At 43.1% G+C, this 21,027-nt stretch overlaps 1 protein-coding gene across 2 annotated transcripts in view; it reads right to left on the reverse strand.

The window, feature by feature from the left end:
• Nucleotides 1-21,027, reverse strand: part of RARB (retinoic acid receptor beta) — a 216,656-nt gene that overhangs the window by 139,709 nt on the left and 55,920 nt on the right. The window lies entirely within an intron of this gene.

Genomic DNA, 21,027 nt, shown 5'->3' on the forward strand with positions numbered 1-21,027 from the left:
GGCCATCAGGCATCGTCTGCGTGAAGAACTGATGTACGTCATGCCCAAACTTCACATGTGCTGCTTTGTATTCATAAAACCATGTTGCTTCTGCATAAAGCCCTTTATCCCTGAGATATTTTCCTGGGTTTATTGCCTGTTTTTTTTCTTCCCAGGAACAGAAATTACATGTAAGAACTAAATGCTTACTGCCACCAGAGTAGCTGCTCTTACCTATTACTATTAATTCTCTATTACCCCTGATTTTTCTGTGATATTTCCAAAATAATTACTGTTAACTTATATTTCTTAATTAATTTCCAAAGCGGCATTGTTAGCTGGCTCTGCAGATACGTGCACTGGATGTTCCCTTTTCCAGTTGTTCTATGAGCTTTATCTAGAGGTCTATTTACATCACTTTCTTTACTTCCTCAGTGCCTTTTTTCGTCCCCATGGAGGCCAAATATTAAAGCTGGACATTGAGTGTAGCTCCTTGAGCAGTTTCTAAAAGTAACTGCGCTGGAGGCCAACAGGCAAACCAATGCTGCCCAAGGTGTACTGCTGCTGCCTGCCCTGCACCTACACAGATTTCAATCTCCAGCTGCCATCCTAGCACCTTTCACGACTTTATATAAGCAAGAGAAAACGTCCAGATTATTCATGACAAATTCAAAATAAAATTTTACTTTGGCTCAAAATCATTAAATATATTCAGGCAAATAAGGGCATCTGAACCAAGGTAAGACAAAAGCTTGCTTTTCCAATAATGTGTTCATATTTTACTTTGTATCACAAGAGCTGTAGCAGTGAAGGGCCTGCTGAATGTAAGAAACCTCAGCTCTGGTTTAAATGTTCTTCCTAATTCCTATCAGACGAGAGATGCTCCACATGACCTGTTTGTTTTTATTCCAGAGTCTCTGACCGAGGAGAGCTGCTGTGGTGCCACCGAGAAGGGAACAATGCACCCAGTTCTGTGTGTTTTGGAAGAGAAAGTAAATATTTTGTACAACATCCATTGTTGAACAAATAACTTTCTTTTTGATAAACAAGCACTGAAAATCTGTATGTATCATGAGAAGAATTCAAAACCCTGCGATAACCTTACACCACGTGCATCCGGCAGAGCTCTGTAACAAGCAGCTGAGAAAGGCAGACGCTCTCCCAGCCTGCTTTGGCCTTGCATTGCTCCCTATGACTCTCACGTTCACCCACACGTGCGATATAGGAACAGAAAGGAGAAATGAGAGGTGTGTATCTAACCAAGTCACTGTAAATTTTTGTCTGAAGCAGGACAGAGCCTCAGAGGCAAGCTGCAGATGAACTCCTGCTCACTTCACAACCTGGGCTGTGCTCTGCCCCTCCACCAGCACTACAGCCAGCGAGCCACGGTGCTGAGTAACCTGTATCTGACATCTCCAAATGGGAATCTTTTTTCCAAAGTATGGTATCAAAATGGAGAGCGGTGTACAGCAAGGACCTCTAATCGCTCAGGAGTTATGGCAGCCACTGAAGTGTCCTATCAAGGAAAACCTTCCTCTGTTACCGGGTACGTTCACAGAGCGCAAGCTGATCAAGCGGGGCTCTCCCTCCTTCTTGGTCCTCCTCGAGAGAACAAATGGAAGAGGGAGATGAAAGCAACAGCGACAAAACCAGGTCGTATGGCACGCTTTGGCTGAAGGCAGACAAAGCGCATGTCGTACTCAGGGATGAGGGCTGCCCATGTTGACCAGGGCTGGGACGGCTCAGCTACCTGGTGGCCACCACGGCATGCTAGATGAGAGCGTGCCGCCCAGTAAGGGCCAGTCTCACGCCCCACCAGCTGTACCTCATGCCACGCATGCACTGTCCCACTGCTGCTGCAGATCTCCAGCATAATGCTGATTGCAAACAGGAGAGGAGCCTGTCCACGGCGAGGCATGCAAAGGCAGCCATGCTCTCCCTGAGGCAGTATGGTGCAGGTGGTACCAGGAAAGAGCTCCCAGTTTCAACTGCATAAAAACATACCAAACTGTTTAGTGCGACAGAGTGCTCACTAATGGCAAGTACTGATCTTGTTTATGCATAAGATGTTGGATATTTTAAAACAGAGACAGAAGCTCTTAAGGTATTAAGTTCTCTGAAAAGTCAGGCCTGGAAGTTGCGATGCCCAAACAGCCCTGCCTACTCCCAGGACACCTGGGTGCTGCGCCGTCCCTGCACGGGGAGAAGGTTTCCCCGCGAGAGTGAATTATCCACAGCGAACAGGCCAGCCTTCCCTTCCCCGGCAGGCCCCTCGTGCGAACTCTCGCCATCATGCCAGCCTGTGAAGGCGGGTGGGGCGAGGCGGCGAGCGAGGAGGCCCTCCCAGAGGACGTCTCCCGTGGCGCAGAGGCCCTCCGGCCGCCTCCCCAGTGAAGCGGCTGGCTGGTTGAATTCCAACAGCCACTTCCTGCCAGCCCGGCTGGCAAACCAACCTGTGGAAAAGTAAATACGTTTATCACACAGATTTCCTCTGCCCCTTTTTAAATAAGGAAGGGCTCGATGGCTTTCCCGAGTCAGACCTATACCGCACTGAAGCCACGATGACAAATACGCGCTCCCATGCTCATTCCAGTGACAGCCGCAGGTGATACAGGTTTGCGTGGTTTCAGGATAAAATGCAAAAGAAAGAGCCCCTCTGTGAAGAAGCCTTCCCACCCAGAAACAAACATCAGGTATAACACGGACCAGCCCGCGTGAGCCAAATGCCGGGGCAGCACAGCAAGATGAACGTGTCCCTCATGCAGTCCTGCTGAAACCAGCAGATATGCAGCAGCTTCCTATTGCCATGTCTCCCCGTCGCAAATATGAAGGTCCTCTTGAAAGAAACTGAAGCAAAATTTAGCCTTGTTAGCAGCAGGAAATAGCCAGCAGTTTGAAATCACCTGAGCCAGGAATTTGGCCTTAAATTTTCCAATCTGACACTAGGCACGACATCAGTACCTTTAAAGTCTCTATTAAAGAGGGGTAAAAACAGTTGGAGAAGTCAGGGTCATCTCTGGGAATTTATACGAGAAATGTTTGCTGTACTGCAGATCAAAATAGCATTTTGACTCATTGATCCCCTGAATGCGATAAAGTCTGAAGCTAGATCCTTGTGCTTAGCGGTGGGAAAAATGAGTTTCTTTGGCCTCCTATCGTAACATAAAGAATGAGTAAAATAAAGAAAAATAAAGGAAAAGAAAGGAGATCTAAAGCTCAAGATGAGGGTAAAGACAAGCGAGCAATTAAAAAAGATAAATGGGCTTCAATTTACAAAAAACACCCTAAACCTCCGCCTCGGTAGCATGTTTAGCTCTTAATCAAGTCTTATTACAATCGCATGCAAATGCCAGGATGGCAGGACATTCCTTCAAACTATGTTTTCATTAAAGATTCTGCTTTTTCCAGAATAATAGTAAATGACACGTGAACTTCATATGAACTATAGGTCATGAAAGGATTTAGTATTGGCATTTTTAATCTAAAAAGTCTGTGCCAGAAAATCAATATGTTTCAGTCGCAGCATTCGAATGCAATTTTCTTCACGTAACAGGGTTCTTTCTTTCACTCCTCCTTCCTTTCCCTCTCTCTTTCTCTCTCCCTCTTCTTTAAAAATAATGAATAATTCCCAGTTTTTCTATGAAACAAGCAGGCGCATTAGAAGGCAACGACATCAATAACACGTTACATGTAAACAGAAAATGAACAAAAAAATCATTCAAGGCCCCTTTCAAACTGGCGTGCTTTTCATCAGCGCTATTACAGGTTCCATTCACATTATCGGATTGAACCACGCTGCATAACCAAGGTGCTGACAAGCCTTGATTACCCAATAACTCCTGTATTCCTTTCAGGCAGGTTCACCGAGAGGACAGGAATGCGCGGCCTTCCTGTGGGGCAGGCTGCTTTCCAGCCAGACCAAGTCAATGAAACCCAACGCCCTCCCGCTCCTGCGCGCCGAAACAGCCCCTGCATTTCCTGAGAGGCAATTATGACTTTTCCCTTCTTTATTCTCAATTGTTTCGGATAACAATTTATTGTACATCGGAGGGGCCAATATAAACATTTTAAACTCTTTTCATAACACTTAGAGGGGGTTGCTAAGTCATCTCCGTAGTAAATCTGTTGTCGGCTCTTTCCCATGCTGCAGAGTCAACAAATCCGTCTCTCACCCAGGGCAGGCCCGGCCAGGCACTGCAAAAACAGGGGAAAACGAACGCAGCGCCTCGTACGTCGCGTCTCTACTTGCACCAACTTCCCCTGCATACTTGTTAGCCGCCCACCTTTCGGTTTTCCCTTTGCACGGCACACCTCTCGAAAGACAGATTGCTCAAAGGAAAAAAAAAAAAAGAAAAAGAGGAAAAAAAAGGAGTTTCAGGCAGCCGTAAGTGTTTTTTGAGTTTAGATTAAACCCTGCTCCAGCCTGAGGAAGGGCAGAGAATGCATTATGCACTCACTCTTTCTAGCAACTTAGGCTGGAGCACTAATGAAAAGCAGGAGATGGAGTTGGCGGCCAGATGTGGAGCGAGGGCTTCTACCAAAAGGGAGCTGGAGCCATTAGGGCTGGGATCTAACAGAGGCTAATTCCCTCGCCATGTCACTTGCCTAATTCCTTGCAGACAACTCCTTCTCCCTTCTCTAACAAGTATGCACGTATCAAAGGCAATCAAGCAAAATAAACATTTGCAACAAATTTATTTTTGGTAGCAATTTATACTAAACTTACTGTTATTTCTCCTTAACTAATCAGTTCTTAGTCCTCTTCTATGCGTCCCCCAAGTGAAACAGTTGCTTTAGTATCACTTAGCATCCAGAGCGCTGGGTGTAATATTACCCACATTTCTCTAATTAACTTCTAAAGACACAATTTATCTGCACATTTTTCTTATTATTTTTATTATTTTAAAGTCAGAGCAGAATTCGACTTTTATCTGTGTCTGCTGCACATGTGGCAAGACTTGCAGCACTGTGTACAAAGCTCCGGCCCAGCTCTGGCTCCGAGCAGCCCCTGCCACCCACCAGCTGTAGGACCATGGGGATCTCCTGCATGGGGCTGCACCCTGGCATGGGCTCAGTTTTCTGACCAAGCCGTGTGGGATCAGAAGAAGGATGATGTGTGGTCCTCTCACCTCTGCTCAACACACCAAGCCCGTACCTCCTCCCAACGGGGACTTCAGAGGGACAAGAAGGAAGAGGCTTCTGGTGCCCTGGAGACACCAGAGCAGTGGGCAAGGGAAGGGAGAGCTGCGGGACAGGGCCAGAGGAGCAAATCCTTCCTTGCTGAAGGTGCAAGGCTGGCTGGAGGCCAGCTCATGGCAGAGACCTCCGATAAGCCACTACCATGTAACCCAAGCACACGTATTATATTCTGCTTTCAGGCCTTAATATTCCGTTCCCCTGGACAAACGCATGTGTGCATGGAGCCCACAAAGCCATACTTCAGAATTAGTGTCCAAATACCAGGTCTCTGAAGCGGCTATGCTGCCACCATCTTGCACCATAGGCATGCAGAGAAAAATGCGCATGCAAGTCAGAAATACACACACTGATATGCTGGGAACTTTCCTGCTGTAAATATCCACTGCCTAGTTCTCAGCTTTAATATTTTGTCTGCTTTTTCCTTGCCCCCACACGGCTGTTATGTTCAGCTCATCGCTATGGTCTATTATTGTCACAAGCCTTTTAAATGGTAAATACGTTGAGCTATCTGTGGTTGTGCCAGTTTACTTTTCAACACAGCGAATGAAGGGCTTTCTACTTGGTATCTCCTAAAACTGGCACAAAAAGTGATTTCCTACTCAAGTACAAACAAACAAAAGCTTGACCATTTTCCTTCCAAGCAGAGGAGTTACTCTTGCCCAAGGAATCGTGCTTGATACATTTCAGCAGAAAACGTGCTGCTTTGGGCATTTTCTCACACACTTGTGATAGCAAGCTTTACTTTAAACTTTTCCACATCCACCGTCAAGCAAACGGTGTCACACATGAACAATGAAAGAACTGTACAAATCTGACCTCACTTTTTCCTTAGATGACCACGGCTCTAACAATGCAACCACTAGAAATACTTATGTATTTTAAAGCCAGTTGCAGGTACATAGAATATAGAAATAATTCTTGATATTATAAACACAACAAAAAAGGAAGATGAACAAGATGCATACACAACCTTCAAAAAATAATCTTCAAAAATATATTCCAAGATAGGGCATTTATTAAAAAAGGTTTCTATTTTACCTGTATCTACAGTAATTTGTTACATTAAAAAAAAAAAAAGGTGATTAACTGAACTACTGGAAACCATAACAGCAATGGCAATGGATTACTTGCCTGTTGAGTACAGAATAGACTTGAAATCTGTATTACAAATTTGCTGATATTTGGCTGAATGAATAACCCATGGGAACCTTAGGACCAAAATGTAGTAAGTACATAAGTCTTCGCTTCATTGTTAATTTAGTCATGGATTTTTATTTTAGTTACTCCTAGATTATACAAAGAAAATAAATCAAAATTGCACCTTGTCATATTTGTCTGATATCACGCTCCCAGCTTAACAGTAATTGTTACCGAGCAAATGCTCCAAGGAATATTTACTAAACATGACTCTGAATTGCAGTCTGTCTCTGAACAAAATCACAGTTGCAAACTGCAGCTTTACAAAATCTCAGTATATGACAAAAAGAGACCAAAAGTGAACTGCCAGATTTTTGCAGTTCAGCCTCATTCTCTCAGGCTGAGACATAACTATCATGTCTTCAGCTTACATACGTTTTAAAATCTCCCCTTCAAAATTACCTGCATTCTTCAGCTCTACAGCAGCCCCCATTCCAATGCCTACCAGAATGGAGACTTTATATAGCAATTTTCTTCAATCAATCTAAATGAAAAGACATGTCGTCATCCCCCTCCATCCATCACTTTGTTTGTTGCATGTAAAACTGTAACTGCTGTGGCCTTACAATCACTGAACAGTACATTTTTTTAATTTTCTGAGAAAGCTTCTTCCTTAATTGTGCTGAACAAATTGTAATGACATTTTTTAATAGACGCTCGGGGACAGTTCATAAAAACTCTATGCACCGTTCAAATAAAGGTTTTATAGAACTTAACCAGATAAAGGTGAAATTAATCTTTTTTCAAAAAGCTATTATCCTATACACTGAGATATCCTTTCTGCAGTCTGACTAAACGTCACTAATCTGTTATATCACCTCCTGGGATGACAAGCACAGAGAAAGGAGAACAAGCAAGCTGGAGTGTGAAGTCCACCCTGTACCACACAAGCATAAACCATCATCAGCTCATATTCAAACTTCTGAATAAAGTCCATGAACACTACAATCCCAGGAACCTTAATGGGACAGGTTGCGGTGCTGAATTTGTTATCCAACTTACGTGTTATTTTTATTGCTACTGTTTGATAGTAAGTCTTTACATCAGGAAAGTCTTTAATAAGAAGATTTTATTAAGAAGTATTGTTGCTTCGTTAGATCTTGAGTGGCCTTTCAGTCAATGCAATGCCTTTGTCACTCTCTGCCATACAAGCAGCAGACGTAACGTCAACCAGACAACCTGCTGTCTTTTCAATAAATATTAGCATCAGGCATCAGCAATACCAATCACTGCGCTCTCGAAAACGAAGATTACTTCCCTCCATCAGCAATAAAAGGTGACTAAACTGTATCACAGCACGGTCAAAACACCTGGAAGTCTCCCCTGAAAAAAGGGGGTGGCACATCGGCTCTCTGCATCCAGGGGCTTAACGCACCACCCCGCAAAAGCTCTTCTGACACAGAAACTCGCGTCCCTTGAGTCCTTGTCACTCAAAAAAACCCCACCCAAAACCACCAAACTGTCTGGAGAAACCCAGTCCAAAACAAGTTTCAAAGGAAAAAGTTCAAAATCAACTCCAGACAGAAAGGAAAACTTGGGTCTGAGCCACCAAAGAGACTCCATGTTAAATTAGCACAGGACTACTGTCAACAGCAGGGCAGGTGACAGCTCTATCTAAGCTCTCTCCACATCCATTCAGATGGATTCAGACTGATTTTGCTACGCAAACGTTTCTAAATCTGCATCTCTTTCTCAAGTGCCACTGCAGGTCCAGCGACATTAAGCCACATTACTAGCTAGACAGACAGCCTTTTCCCAAATGCAAAAGGCAGCCATCAAGGTCATCATTGCCTTTTGCAGCACCGGCAACGCATACAACACATAGCTGTCCACAGGACCAAAGAGGGCTGCAAAAGGCTTTTTCTTCATGAATTAGTCCCTTAGGAAAGTGTTTACCCCAAAGCAAACTGCTGGTAGCGTGAGATGGATGAAACCTGTAATATTCACCATGCAACAGCACGCGGAGGGCAGTAGCACTGGAACTGTGTGCTGAAATCCTTTGTCGCCGCACAGCAAAACTTTTCTTTTTAAATACGGGAATAAAAGATTTAGTAGACTGTGTGACAAACAAAATCAGGCGAGTGTTTACATAGGAAAACCAGCCCTCTTGTAGCTGCACAAATAAATAATATTCTTTTTTCTTTGAAGAAAGAGCATATGCTCAACACTCCTTTGTCCTGTATCACAATAGAAAAACCCTTTGCACTGGAATATCTGAATCACTTCTTGGCAGTCTCTCAAGGTAAACAGAGTAAATTAAAAATGAATGTTTATCGTAGGCACACACATACACACACACTAGCAAAGTGGAGTGCTGTATTTGCCTATCAAACATAAGCGATTGAGTCCATCAGTCATTCAAACAAGCAACTGAAAAGTGGAAATAATGGGATGACAACATCAGAAAACAACCTCCCAGAAAGAGATGAGTTTCCTCGTAGCCATTTGTCTTGTCTAATTAATCCCACATGTGGGACTAGACTGGAACATTAAAAAAAAATTAGGTACAAAATATTACTTTCACTGGGAAGCTTCAGAAGTACAAAAGAAACAGAAATGCTTTATGGTTGTGCTTTGCTTTCAAAACCCCTTTTTCACATCATCTTCTTAATCTGGGACTCTGCCCCTGTGCCTAGATGAGACTAAGATAATACAAGCAGCGCAGAAGAAAGCAGTTGGAAAAGCTGGGGAAAATTATGTCGTTACCACTAATAAAACAAGATGTCAGTTCCTAATAGATTAAAAACCTGTGTATTAGGTTGCAGACTATTCCTGGGCACCCACGGAGCGGTCATGCCCAAGAGCGCTTCCCTCTGCTCAAGACCGGTGAAAAGGGCATGACCTATTCCCTTCCACGCAAACCTTGTCACAGTTTATCCGTATTTTTGTCAACTTGGAATTAGATTGCTGTAACACACTCTCCACAGGGCAAAACAAAATGCAGAAACAAATGCAGAATGTGTCAACTGCTGATTTAATGGAGTTTCATGCCAGGAGCTTGTTGCCCTAATGCGTGCAGGTCTGCGATATCTCTCCTCACAGGAGGCGGTGTAGGTATAGCGAGGTGGTGGGTTTAATATGTAAACCCAACAACTTTTGAAAGGGATTTCTGATCCTGAGTATGCAGACAGACACATTTGACCAGGTTCTCAAAATTGTGGCCACTTCTGAAAAATGTGGGAGTTTTTTTCGTGGGTTTTTTGGTGTTTTTTTTAAAGTACACAGCAGACACCTCCTCCGCCACAGTGTGTACCAGGTAGGCTACCAGAGCTGAAATGAAAGCAGAGCTGAACTGAAAGCTTCCTCAACATGCCAGGAAACATCCTCCATATGCCTACTACTCTGAAGTAGATTACATATGCTCCCATTTTGAACATGACACAACGTGAGCAGTGTTCCTCTATTTTTACAGGCTTTTGGGAGGAGAAGGGACTGCAGGTTGCAGCATTTCACCGACTGCAGTCTGAGGGGTACGTGACAATGTCTGCTATGATATTACTGATGCAGTTAATAATGTAAGGACATCCAGGGCATATATTGCATACCGTTCTTTTAATGCATTGAAGCAAATGTATACCATCTTTTTGCACATTAACGAGGGACGAACACTATTCTGGCACTTCTTGGCACGGTGACGAGGACGTGCCTGCTGGCACCATTTGCCACAGAAACCCCAAATAACATCCCACACTAACTCCCAAAGGGAAAGTGGCACTGAACAAAGCACCGACACGCTAACAGCTTCACACACACAACTTTGCACGCTCTGGCAAACTTTTTAGAAGAAAAGTAAAACGAGGATTCAAACTCCGTGTTGGGTCTCCATCTAAAGCAGGCAGCAGTGAGCTTGTTTTGGGCATGTGAACACACGTGTGTGTGTGCTGTGCGTATGCATACACATCTGTATATATATGTACATACACACATCCCCTGGCGTCAATATGTGAATCACTGTTACGCTTTCAAGGCAAAGAATATTTTAAAATCTTTTTTCTCACGTGAATCATAAAGGGTGCTTTCAAGATTTTGCTGAAGAAAGTTCCCAGTTTGCTCTCGCAGAATACTTCCCCCCCCACCCCCCACCCCTCCCAAAACTCTCTTCAGTTTGCTTTCAGAAGAAGGAGGCTCCACTCGATCCCTCCCGCTTTGGCCAGGGCTGAGGTGCCTGAAGGGCTCTGCTCCACTCTCCTCTCTGCCTCCGTCCAGGGAAGATGCCCCCCGCACTGGGGGACACGCACCGCTCTGCTGGGACGTCGCTCTGCAGGAGCGCCCTGCTGCAGCGCTTCGGGCTGCAATTGCCCACGCCAAGCTGAAGGCATTTAACTTATCCACTCCCTGAAAACCGCTTCTCCCGTGCTTGCTGTCTTAGTTGAAAGTAAGCGGGTTAATTCCTGTTGCAACATATCTGAACCAGATGTACTTTTTTTCCCCCCCGCAGCCAGAAAAAGGGGGAATTGCAAGGTTTTTCTTCTCCTTTGAAGGAAAATCTACATTTTGGTTATTGAGTCAACTCCAGACCTCACATAAAAACACCTTGGCGTCTAATTCCTTCTCTACTGTATAGTACTTGCACGTTTTCCTTTGGCATTTATAGGGGTCTGAATGCGATGTGTCTGTTACAAATATTCTCCACACATAACTGCCCTAAATGAAGTAGGAAGATTACTAGAACGCCCCAGTTAACACACCAAAATTTTATGTCAGAAACGCTAGCAGGCAAAAACGCCTGCCTTCGCCATCAGAAACCTCTTCAGGAGAAGAGTCAGCTCGCAGAGCCGGCAGAAGAGCCTGAGGAATGTATCAATACACATCAAGATTTAGGAAAAACAACAGCAGAGAGATCTGTTCTCCCACCACCACTAATAAATAAGGTATTAAATCGTTAAGATTTCAATTACAAGGGAAGAATGTGGCTAACCAAATAAAAGCAGGGGGAGTTGAAATAAGTAGTAGGTTAAAGATTAATATTCTGGGTTCAGAACAAAAGGATGCTCTTTTGTGGCACTGTGCTTATGCCTCTGAATGTAAACATTGTTCCGAGAACCATTTTTTCTTTGCCCAATCTTTAAAGGGTAATAAATTAGACCTTGGACAGCCATACAAGCTGCTACTAGATGTGAATGTGAATGTGTCTGTAGAAAAGGCTGACTTTCAATCAAAGTCTATTGAAAGAATAGTTGGATTTTCTAAAGAAGCATGTTGTGCCTATTAACCAACTTACAAAAGGGGCCATTTTCTTGATTTATGTTTGGTTGCTATAGAGATCTTGCAGTACAGACTGGCAGGTGAAGCTCCCATTTAACAATCTCACAGGTTTTTCTTAGCTGTACTCAGAGGACACGGAGCTACAGTAGGTAAAATCCAACGCACAAACATACCACATTTGTCAAACTTAAAGATCAGATTTAAGGCTTTCCAAGAATTTATCAGGAATACAGTAGAGTTATTACACAATCTTTGCCCACAAACATTTTAAACCCTGAAAAGTCTTATTGCAGCGAGCTGCTTCAGCTCTGCTAGGTTTTGTCACTGATCCACTTCTTATTCAGCAGGTAATTACTGGTAAGCAGGATTCCAGTACATCACAGCACTACAGGGTCGTCGTCTATTTGGGGTTTTTTTTGCAAAGCATAGAACATATTCACGAGGAAGAGCTTTTTTTCTGCAACAGCAACACTGATGCTAACATGTGCAAGGGGGTGTTAATTTAAAAAAAAAAAAAAAAAATCCCTTTGCCATGAGCAACAAAATACCCCGGAGAGTGTGCAACTGAGAAACAACACAAGTCACGCTGGAGTCAGAAGGAAAACTTTTGTGTGTCAGTAGGTCAACAGGCAATTCAAGACCTGGCCTGAGAAATGCTATTTTATAAGACCAGGTCTTCTGCCTAAACTCTGATGAAAGGTAGATATATGGAAACTGGAATCCTGGAAGAGGAAAAGGCAACGCAATTAGCAACCTATGTGATGCTCCAAACAGCAGCTTGGTGGGGGAGAACAGCAAATCTGCATGACAGTATATGCTTCAAGCCAAAACCAAATCAAACCAAAACAGTATCTAGGATGCCAGCCCTTCCGTAGTTGGTTCCTGGCATTGGCAGATACAGTATCAAATACACAGAACAGAAAAAGATTAAAAAAAAAAAAATCAAAACCAGAAATATGATTCTTATTGTATTTAACAATAAATTTAACAAAATTATTGCATTTAACAATAAGAAAAAAATTCAATTATTCCTATGCAATTCCTTGATTCAACAAGAAATTTCCATTGGCCTACCTTATCAGAAAGGAATCTGCATTTCATAAACCAGTGAAGTAATTTGATTAAAGTAACAAATTCTGACAGAAGGCAGTGCCTTATAGCTGCCTTACTTATCAATACCTTCTGCATTACTAGCACCATACTATTAAAAGTTTTACATAAATAGACAGTGAGGGCCAAGTAAAACAAGAAATTAAAGCATTATGGCTCCCCCCCATTTTACAGAAGTAGTAAGAGGGGGTGGAGGCGCTTGGGAAGTGCCGGTCCCAAAGCCCCCCCGAGGGGTAGACCCTATGCATCCGTCTTACCAGGATCTCTCTGTGCACAGCCCATGCTCCTTCACAAGCAACTCTCACCTCTTGCCAGGAGAAGCGACCAGCTTGGCTGCTCTGCCCCACACAAACCCATCATGTTCACCATGCTCACCCAGACAAAATCAAACTGCACTCAACACCAATGAAAAATAAAAAAACCACAGATTTTTGAGTTACTGCACGAAGTTGCTACCAAGGAGGCCTGATTTCAGTTCCTGAGATGTATTTAGTGTCTGCAGCACAAAGAGGATGTTGAGGGGAGACAACCCCAACATCTGGAGCCACCACTGGGAAGGCAGCAGCATGGCACAAGATGGCTATAGGTAGAGTAACTTCCACATGCAAAGGCAGCTTAATCCAATGCTTATCAATACACAGAGGTGAGAGTCATATACGGCATTAAAAGGTGTAAGAGAACAAAAGGTTATCTCTTGCTAAGGCCGATACAGATGTCTCTCTGGAGGTAGATGGCTTGGGGGTCAAGGTTGGTCTGATCCTGTACAGCTGAAATTAATGAAGAGAAGCTTTGCCACCGAGTTCGAGAGGGCAGGACAGAGGCGGGTAGGAGGAGGTCTGAAGTCAGGCACCCAGAATTCAGCCTCTCCGGAAATGATCTTCCCTTTCTGCCCCCTTGCCAGAGGAGAAAGCTGCAAAAACTTGCTTATGTTTAAATGGGGGAGGAGGAGGAGAATTGCAGTAATCTTCAAAGGATTTGTTTTAATTTCTGCTGAAAGGACAGCAAGTCTTTCATTGTTTGAACATACGGCTTTTGGGGAGAGGGCTCCGAGTTATTTCATTACTGGTCTTTTGGAGTTTTGCTGATTATCAGGAACAAACACAGCCTTAACACCAGAGCTGTGATGAAGAGAGATGACTTCCTTGTAAATCTCTCGGTTGTTTGTGTCCCAGTAATTATTCGGCAAATGGATTCCACCTGTGGTACATCACCTACCAGATACAGATGGGACTGAAATATCTCCTGGATTTATATTTTATTTGGACTAACGAAGCCAGGATTTGAATTCAAGGGGCAGTGAAGGAACTAAGAATGTTCTGCATCAGAGACTTGGAAAAAGAAATACAGGGCTTTGGCTGTGGCCCTTCTGCTCAGATTATCTCCAAATACTTTACATGCAGTGACTCCTCCTAAGGAAAGCAGGAGCGATCAAATCCATTACGCTCTGCTGTTGAACCCTGTCTCAGGCCTCCTCTTGACACATTTCTTTTACTTCCTGTTATTTATTTTTTACATTAAAATCACTGGCCATATTTTGACCATCTCCTGCTTTAACTCCAAATCATGATGAAGGCAGATTTGACTGTTAAAACAGTATTACACAATATCTGTCATCCAGATTGGACAGTAACTTACTAAACCCTGTTTTATTGAAAGTCTGCATGTCGGCATTTTGTTTTTATACCTTGCATGTGTTTTTAGTGTTGAACTTGGCTTTTTCATGAATCTTATAAACATGAAAAGCACAAAGACTGAAATCCTGTCCCTGCTGAAGTAACAGGATTTTTGTCACTGATGTCCACGGGGTAGGATTTCAACCCAGATTACTAACAGATTTTTAAAAAAGAAAATCTTCAATTACTGTCTCTCCAATGTACACCTTTTGACTGGAGAGGTCAGTAAGGCAGAAAAAAATTCAGGAAGAAATGCTACTATTAAAATCATGTTCTAGACAGCATCTCTGTGCACGTGCATGTACACCCACATCTTCTGGAAGAGCTGCTGAGAGCATGTGGCATCATACGAGGTCTGACACTCCAGCTAAGAGAACATCAGTATTAGAGCTGCAGCCTCTAAATCCCTGAGGATATGTCCAATAACAGAAAGATCCTACACAGTGCAGACAAATAACACCTAATGCAGATTCCTTAACTATATAAAAAGATACGGCATCTACCTTCTGTCATTCTACAGCATATAGCATCTTAGATTTTGGTCTTCAATATGCATACACATGGTATGTATGCATGCAAATACAACAGGGTGGTAACATCCATGTGGAAAGCTGCTGCACTATATAGTAAATGAGTTTACTGTACACATCCCCTCCTTTTTGCCTGATCACTTTGGGTCCTTTCCAGTTTCAAGCCCTTCAACGGCTGCGCACTGTCTTCCATAAAAAGCAATGAGGGTGGGGAAAGAGGCCACCATCTCCCTGCTCTATGCAGAAAGGGTCAACTTTGGGAATCTAGATTCTTTGCAGCCCTGAAAGTTTAAAAACTGACTTCAGCTCCACAATCAAGCACCAAGGGCTCAGTGCACCCACCAGTCAGAACTTGCAAGTTTTAACATCAACCCTTGCAAAAGAAAAGTTCTTAGGTCATTTCTAAAGGTGTTTTGCTGTTTAATAAGCATACCTCCTCGCTTTGCAGGAGGAGGATCTTGAAAAAAAAGGTACAATAAAACTTAAATCCCTTCAAAATATTCTTAAATAGCTTTCCTATAACCCATATGGCATATAAATGAATATAGGATAGTGTTGTATAACAAGTTTATTGGCATACAGTTGGTATGGCCAGATTACTTGTCCTTTTAGTGAGTAACCTTAGACTGTAGCCATCTTAAATGCATGCTGATAAATCTTAAACATACCAGTCCACTGTGCGTTATTTCTTCTTCATACATACACTTCTCTTAAAGTATGTAAGTAGATATTTGCATATAAAATTCTGATGGCGCACAAAGGATTCGATTTATGCATACCTTTGTAAACCCACCAAAAACATTACATTTTCCATCGCTGATAAAACCTCTAGGCTTTAAACTCACAAATGTATTTTTACAATTGTTAAGCTCCTATTATGGCCTGTGAAGGTTCCTGGTCTGGTAACAATGGAAACTGGAGTCTTATGTTTATCTTCAGGCCAGGACGGATGGAGGCAGCAATAGTATATGCTTTCCTAAACTGACCCGCTAATGACCTGAATCCTGCCCTGAGGGGTTAGTAACCCTTAGAGTAAGAGGATATTTAGCTCTGATGCCAGTTCAACCTACTACTCATTTAAAAGAAATTGCCTCATCCAAGTTAAGGGGTTTAGATCCTATTCTCCAAAATTATTCATACAGCGTGTGTTTTTTCAGACGTACTAGCTTAGAAACATAGATGTTAGTTATGAAAAATATCTGTATTAAAACCTGAGTGGTCTTGTACAGCGAAAATGAGTATGGCCAGTGCCAAATGTAGAAGAAAACTTCAGTACCAGAAAGATTTAAGAATGGGTTTGATTGCTTATTACTTTCAATAGTCTAACTTCAGTATGTCTGCTTTGTGCATCAAGTCAGCCATTCTTGCGTCTCTGCCGAACCAAGGCCTTCCAGTGATACCAAGTTCTTTACTGACTAGGTTCCTCTCTTAAAAGGTTGGAGTAAGCAGTTCAGATTAAACTGAGTGACTTCACCCACTCTTTGGATAAAACCAATCTGTCCTGAGGTTATAATAAATTCAGCTACACTAAATAACTATTTTGTTTTATCATAAGCATGTGCATTTTACATGTTTCTGATCAAGATCAGAGATGGAAAATGGCACAGCCTGGCTATTTCCATGATATCCTCTCGCACATCTGGAGATTAATGACGCAGTGTTCCAAAAGGGTTGTATAGTTTGGAAAACACCCAGACGTTTGAGTGCTTACTCACAAACCCAAACGTGCAGCCTTGCCAAGCACTACCAAAATACCACACTCTCTAATTTTCTTCATTATCACGGGGTAATGATACGACCAGAATTCATATTTCCTGGAGACTACCCTCTCTTCTTTATCTCTGCGTACATCTGCCACTCGGCATTGTCCAAATTCAGAGCAGCACTTGCTGTTATTCTGCTACAGGTTTTCCTCACATGCTAATCCCCAGGGAATCAGGCATCCCAGTTCACAGCAAACCCTATTCACATACGCACGCAAAACAAGAACCCAATTTATCATTTTGCAGAAACATCAACAACAAGAATTAAAGCTATAACAAAATTGCACATTTATTTAAGTTTCTCAGCACAATTCCCATCCAGATAAAACCATCATTTATGCCAGCCTGAAAAATTCTGCAAAAAAGTTTGTTGAAATTTTGCTCCTAAGTCACTTCAATGCCTTGGACAATGTTCTCCCTTTCCAATTCCCCAAAAATGGAACAAAACAGGTTTGGTGTAAAGCTGATGTGTTTTAAGCATTAACTTTTAGGCAAATTCTGCTCTGGACATCCAAATGTTACTGCCTCGGGAGATTCCACACCTCCAGAGGCAACATTTGCATGCTGCAGCATGTGGCCAAAAAAAAAAAAAAAAAAAATTTAGTACCATGCATGGCAATGTATAAATCTACCTGCCACCGTATTTATCACATATATGTACTTAAAAGTATTTAACAGTCAAGCCTTTCTTGAAGATTTTACAGTAATTTCCTTGCCCGTCAAAAACTTTTCAAACTTACAGCCTTAACTGCCTTTGAAACCAAATTCTGTGACTCCTAGACAGTTCATTTAAAAAATTATTTGCTACTACAAATGAAAAGCACGCTACGTACCAACTGCCCTATGCCAGTACGCACGATGAGTACTAATAAATCATAATATTCAAGGATACCAACACTAGTTCTTTGACAACTTTGATCACTTGCACACACACCGTGCATGCAGCTAGGTTATCCCAGCAGGTGGGATGAAGGTTAGACCAGAGCGCCCCAGGCTTTCCAACTCGATGCACCTAATGCTCCCGCACCAGCCGAGGAAACATCTCCTCATCTCCCAACAGACAGACGACGTTTCAGGAGCCAGCAGGGAAGCAGGCAACCAGCTACTACGTCCACTCTGGCGAGTGCGGGAGTGGGTGCAGCCTAGGCTCACCACGGCTGCCCAGCACCATGACCTGGAGCCTCCGGTGCTGAGCAGGGACGGAAACATACCTGGGCACCCCGATGGCACTGCAGGCAACAAAAACTTGCAACCTGTTACTCAAAGCCCCCACCAGCCAAAGGCCTGCAGGCAGCACTTCTGGAAATATGCCCAGGCAGGTGGCCCGTGCCTCTTGGTGTGAGGCTGGAGATCCCAAGGCGGTCGGTGATCTTTACGCTCCAGTCTGGGAAGGTGGCAGGGCATGACCCGCACTGGCACATACGCTCCCCTGGATCCAGGTGCACTGTTAATAAAACTGTCTTTCCCACAGAGCCTGCAGAATAATACATTTTATATTCTAATGAAGTAATTATTAAAATAGGTAATTATTGAAATAACCACATCAACTCCCAGTCATTAAAATCCTCCTAAACAGAACGGCATGATGGCTTAGGCTATTAGAAAGCTTGGCAGCCACCCAACGCCTACAATAGCTTCTAATTAATTGATCTCACCTCTAATCTGCTATTGTTAGCCTAGTGCTGATCATTTGTTTGGCCTACAGATCCTATTGCCCCTTTCATTTGATTGTATTTGTTACTGTACCCTCTCTATCTCTTTCAATTAAGCACAGGTTAAGTGGTTCAACCGCAAGAGAATAGGAGATAATGGCACCAATCAAAGTAATCTCTTTAATTTGCTAAATGGATTACAGGGAAACCCCAGCCAAAGTGAAGTCATAGCTGGTGGCCTTCACTTGAACTATACACAAAGAGTATCTAATTATTAACCCACCACATGCCAAACTTTACAGATATCCAATAAAACAACACAGCATTCGGTACTAGCGGGGTTGCTCTCATTACAGAGTTCTCCACTGTAAAATTACTTTGACTGCAAAATCTTTATAACGGTGTCTTTCCAAGTACGCCATACACCGTACTTTCAAGTGCAACATATCTAGATATAACAATCAAAACACTGCACTGCATACCAGTCAAGAGAGGGATTTATAATCTCTTTAAGGACATGCTCGTGGTAGAGTTCATTTTTCATATTTGTACTATAAATGCAAATTCAGCTTTGCAGTCAGTATTGCTTTTGCTGACTGCAGAAGTTTTAATAGTAAACAAGCTTTGTCCTTAAACTGGCAAGTGGGTTTCTTCCCCCTCTCCTCTTTCTTCCAAAGTGTTTTTGAGCAAGCTGTCTGGCAAGAGAGCTTCACGACCAGTACTTTGGCTGAGCTTGTCCTTGGCTAATCAGTCAGGCAGTAAATTCAAGAATGTGAGCTGCATGAGACGGAGGGTCATTTCCTTGCAATGACAGGGAGAGCGGGGCCTTAGAAAGAAAAAAGGTAGGAGGGGACAACAGGATTTCATGCAGAAGGAAACTCAGCTTGTTGGAGAGGCAGAACCTCTTAGGAGCAATTGGATGTCTCTGCCTTTTCAGAATAAAATGTTTTTATTAGTGGCAAAACAGAGATTACCAAGTATAAATCTATTGTTCCTGGCAGAATTCACTTGCATCAGATGACGGGACGGTAACATAGAATATGGTATCATTTTGCACTTCCATTTGGCCTTTGGTTGGTTGATTTCAAACAGAGTGATTGCATTAGCCTCAAGCAGAACATCTAAGAAGTGAAATCTCCATTTTAAGTTAAAGGAAAGTGAGGTATATGGAGAAAGAATAATCTATATTCCAGGCTGGATGACTTAAGATCCTACAAACAGTCCATTAAAAATGGAACGGGACTCCTACTTTCCAGACCTGACACCGAGCCCACAAGAGAGCACTTACTTCTAACATGAGCTAAAGTTGTCTTGTAAGGTCAAGAGCTACAGTTTCGATTTCTGACTTAGCTTTTTGCATCCTCACTTGTTTGGGCACCAAAGCATTTGCACTGGGATTGTCGACTTTTCACAGTCACTTTTGCGATGTTTGTGGTTCCAGGTTGTTTCCATGCAATACAGGCATGAACAAAGAAATTGTATATATCTCTCCAAATTTCCAGTAATGCTGCTAACATAGCCTGCCTCTGTTCCAACGAGATGTCAGCTTTGTATGTCACAACATGTTTTTGTTTGCATGGTAACTGGCCAGTAACTTGGCATTCTTCTGCCGTCTGCATTTCGACACCAGTTCAGCACTAATCACTTAAAGCCAAGCACATACTTCCTGCATTATTGAATTAGCAACTACATATACGCACTATAACCTTCAGCAAAGTCTGTCTAACAACCACTTGTATAGCGGGTATGGTTCCACAGGAAAATCACAACCGAGCCCAGGTTTGTGACCCATGGTCACATAGAGGTACAAGCAATCTTCCTATCAAACTAGTTGCACAAGGAAATTGCTTACTCCGAACATGTCATGCATTTTGTAAAAGAAGTACTTTACGGGTGCAGTTTGGGGAACAGGGTGTGATGCTTTTCTCATTTTCCAGTCCCCAGACCATCACATCACTATACACAGTCCTGCTTACTATGTCCTGGCCTGATGCACCTGGGACAGCTCTGTGGGCTGATTCCACTCATCCAGCCAGCAAAACCAGGGGCTGTTCTCCACGAGGCAAAGGACCTGGACTGGCTCACAGGAGAGGCCCTGCAGCACCAGCAGCTGCAACCAGCAGGGACTGGGAACCGGGCTGGGGGGAAGGGATCCCTCAGCCACTCTATCATCTGCCGGGTATACTTGTCCTCGTGCTCTTTTACATACAGCATGCAAACAGATCAGAAAGATCTGGAGCGTGACCTGGGGCCGATTCCCATTTTTACCTCCAACAAGTCCCCTTATGGAGATGCACTTTCTGCCCACAGCGATCCATTGTGCCTGCGTATGCACACCTGACTTAAAAATACATGACTGGCTGACACCTTCAAGCATGGAGGAAATCAAATGTCTAAATTTCCAAACGCCTTTGCCATTTGAGAGCGCACATAAGACTATATTCTGCTTTCCAGCTGTCACAGCTCTAACAACCTTAATGGATTTAACAGCACAGATAGAAATGGTCTTCCAGACTTCACCCCCCTTCCCCCAAATATTTTAAATTATTTATTTTTCAGGTAATTCATAAAGATTAAACTGGGCAAAAGGGAAGGTGGAAGCTTACCCAGTAGTATCGTTGGGTTGGACATTATTCAGAAAGCACAAGCTTTGGGGATCTGCAGTGCTGATTCAGCCCGTTCACAGAGCCAGGGGTCAACCCACAGCTCTACTTCTCTG

The sequence above is a fragment of the Gymnogyps californianus genome, chromosome 2, assembly GCF_018139145.2.
Source record: "Gymnogyps californianus isolate 813 chromosome 2, ASM1813914v2, whole genome shotgun sequence".
Taxonomy (NCBI): Eukaryota; Metazoa; Chordata; class Aves; order Accipitriformes; family Cathartidae; genus Gymnogyps; species Gymnogyps californianus.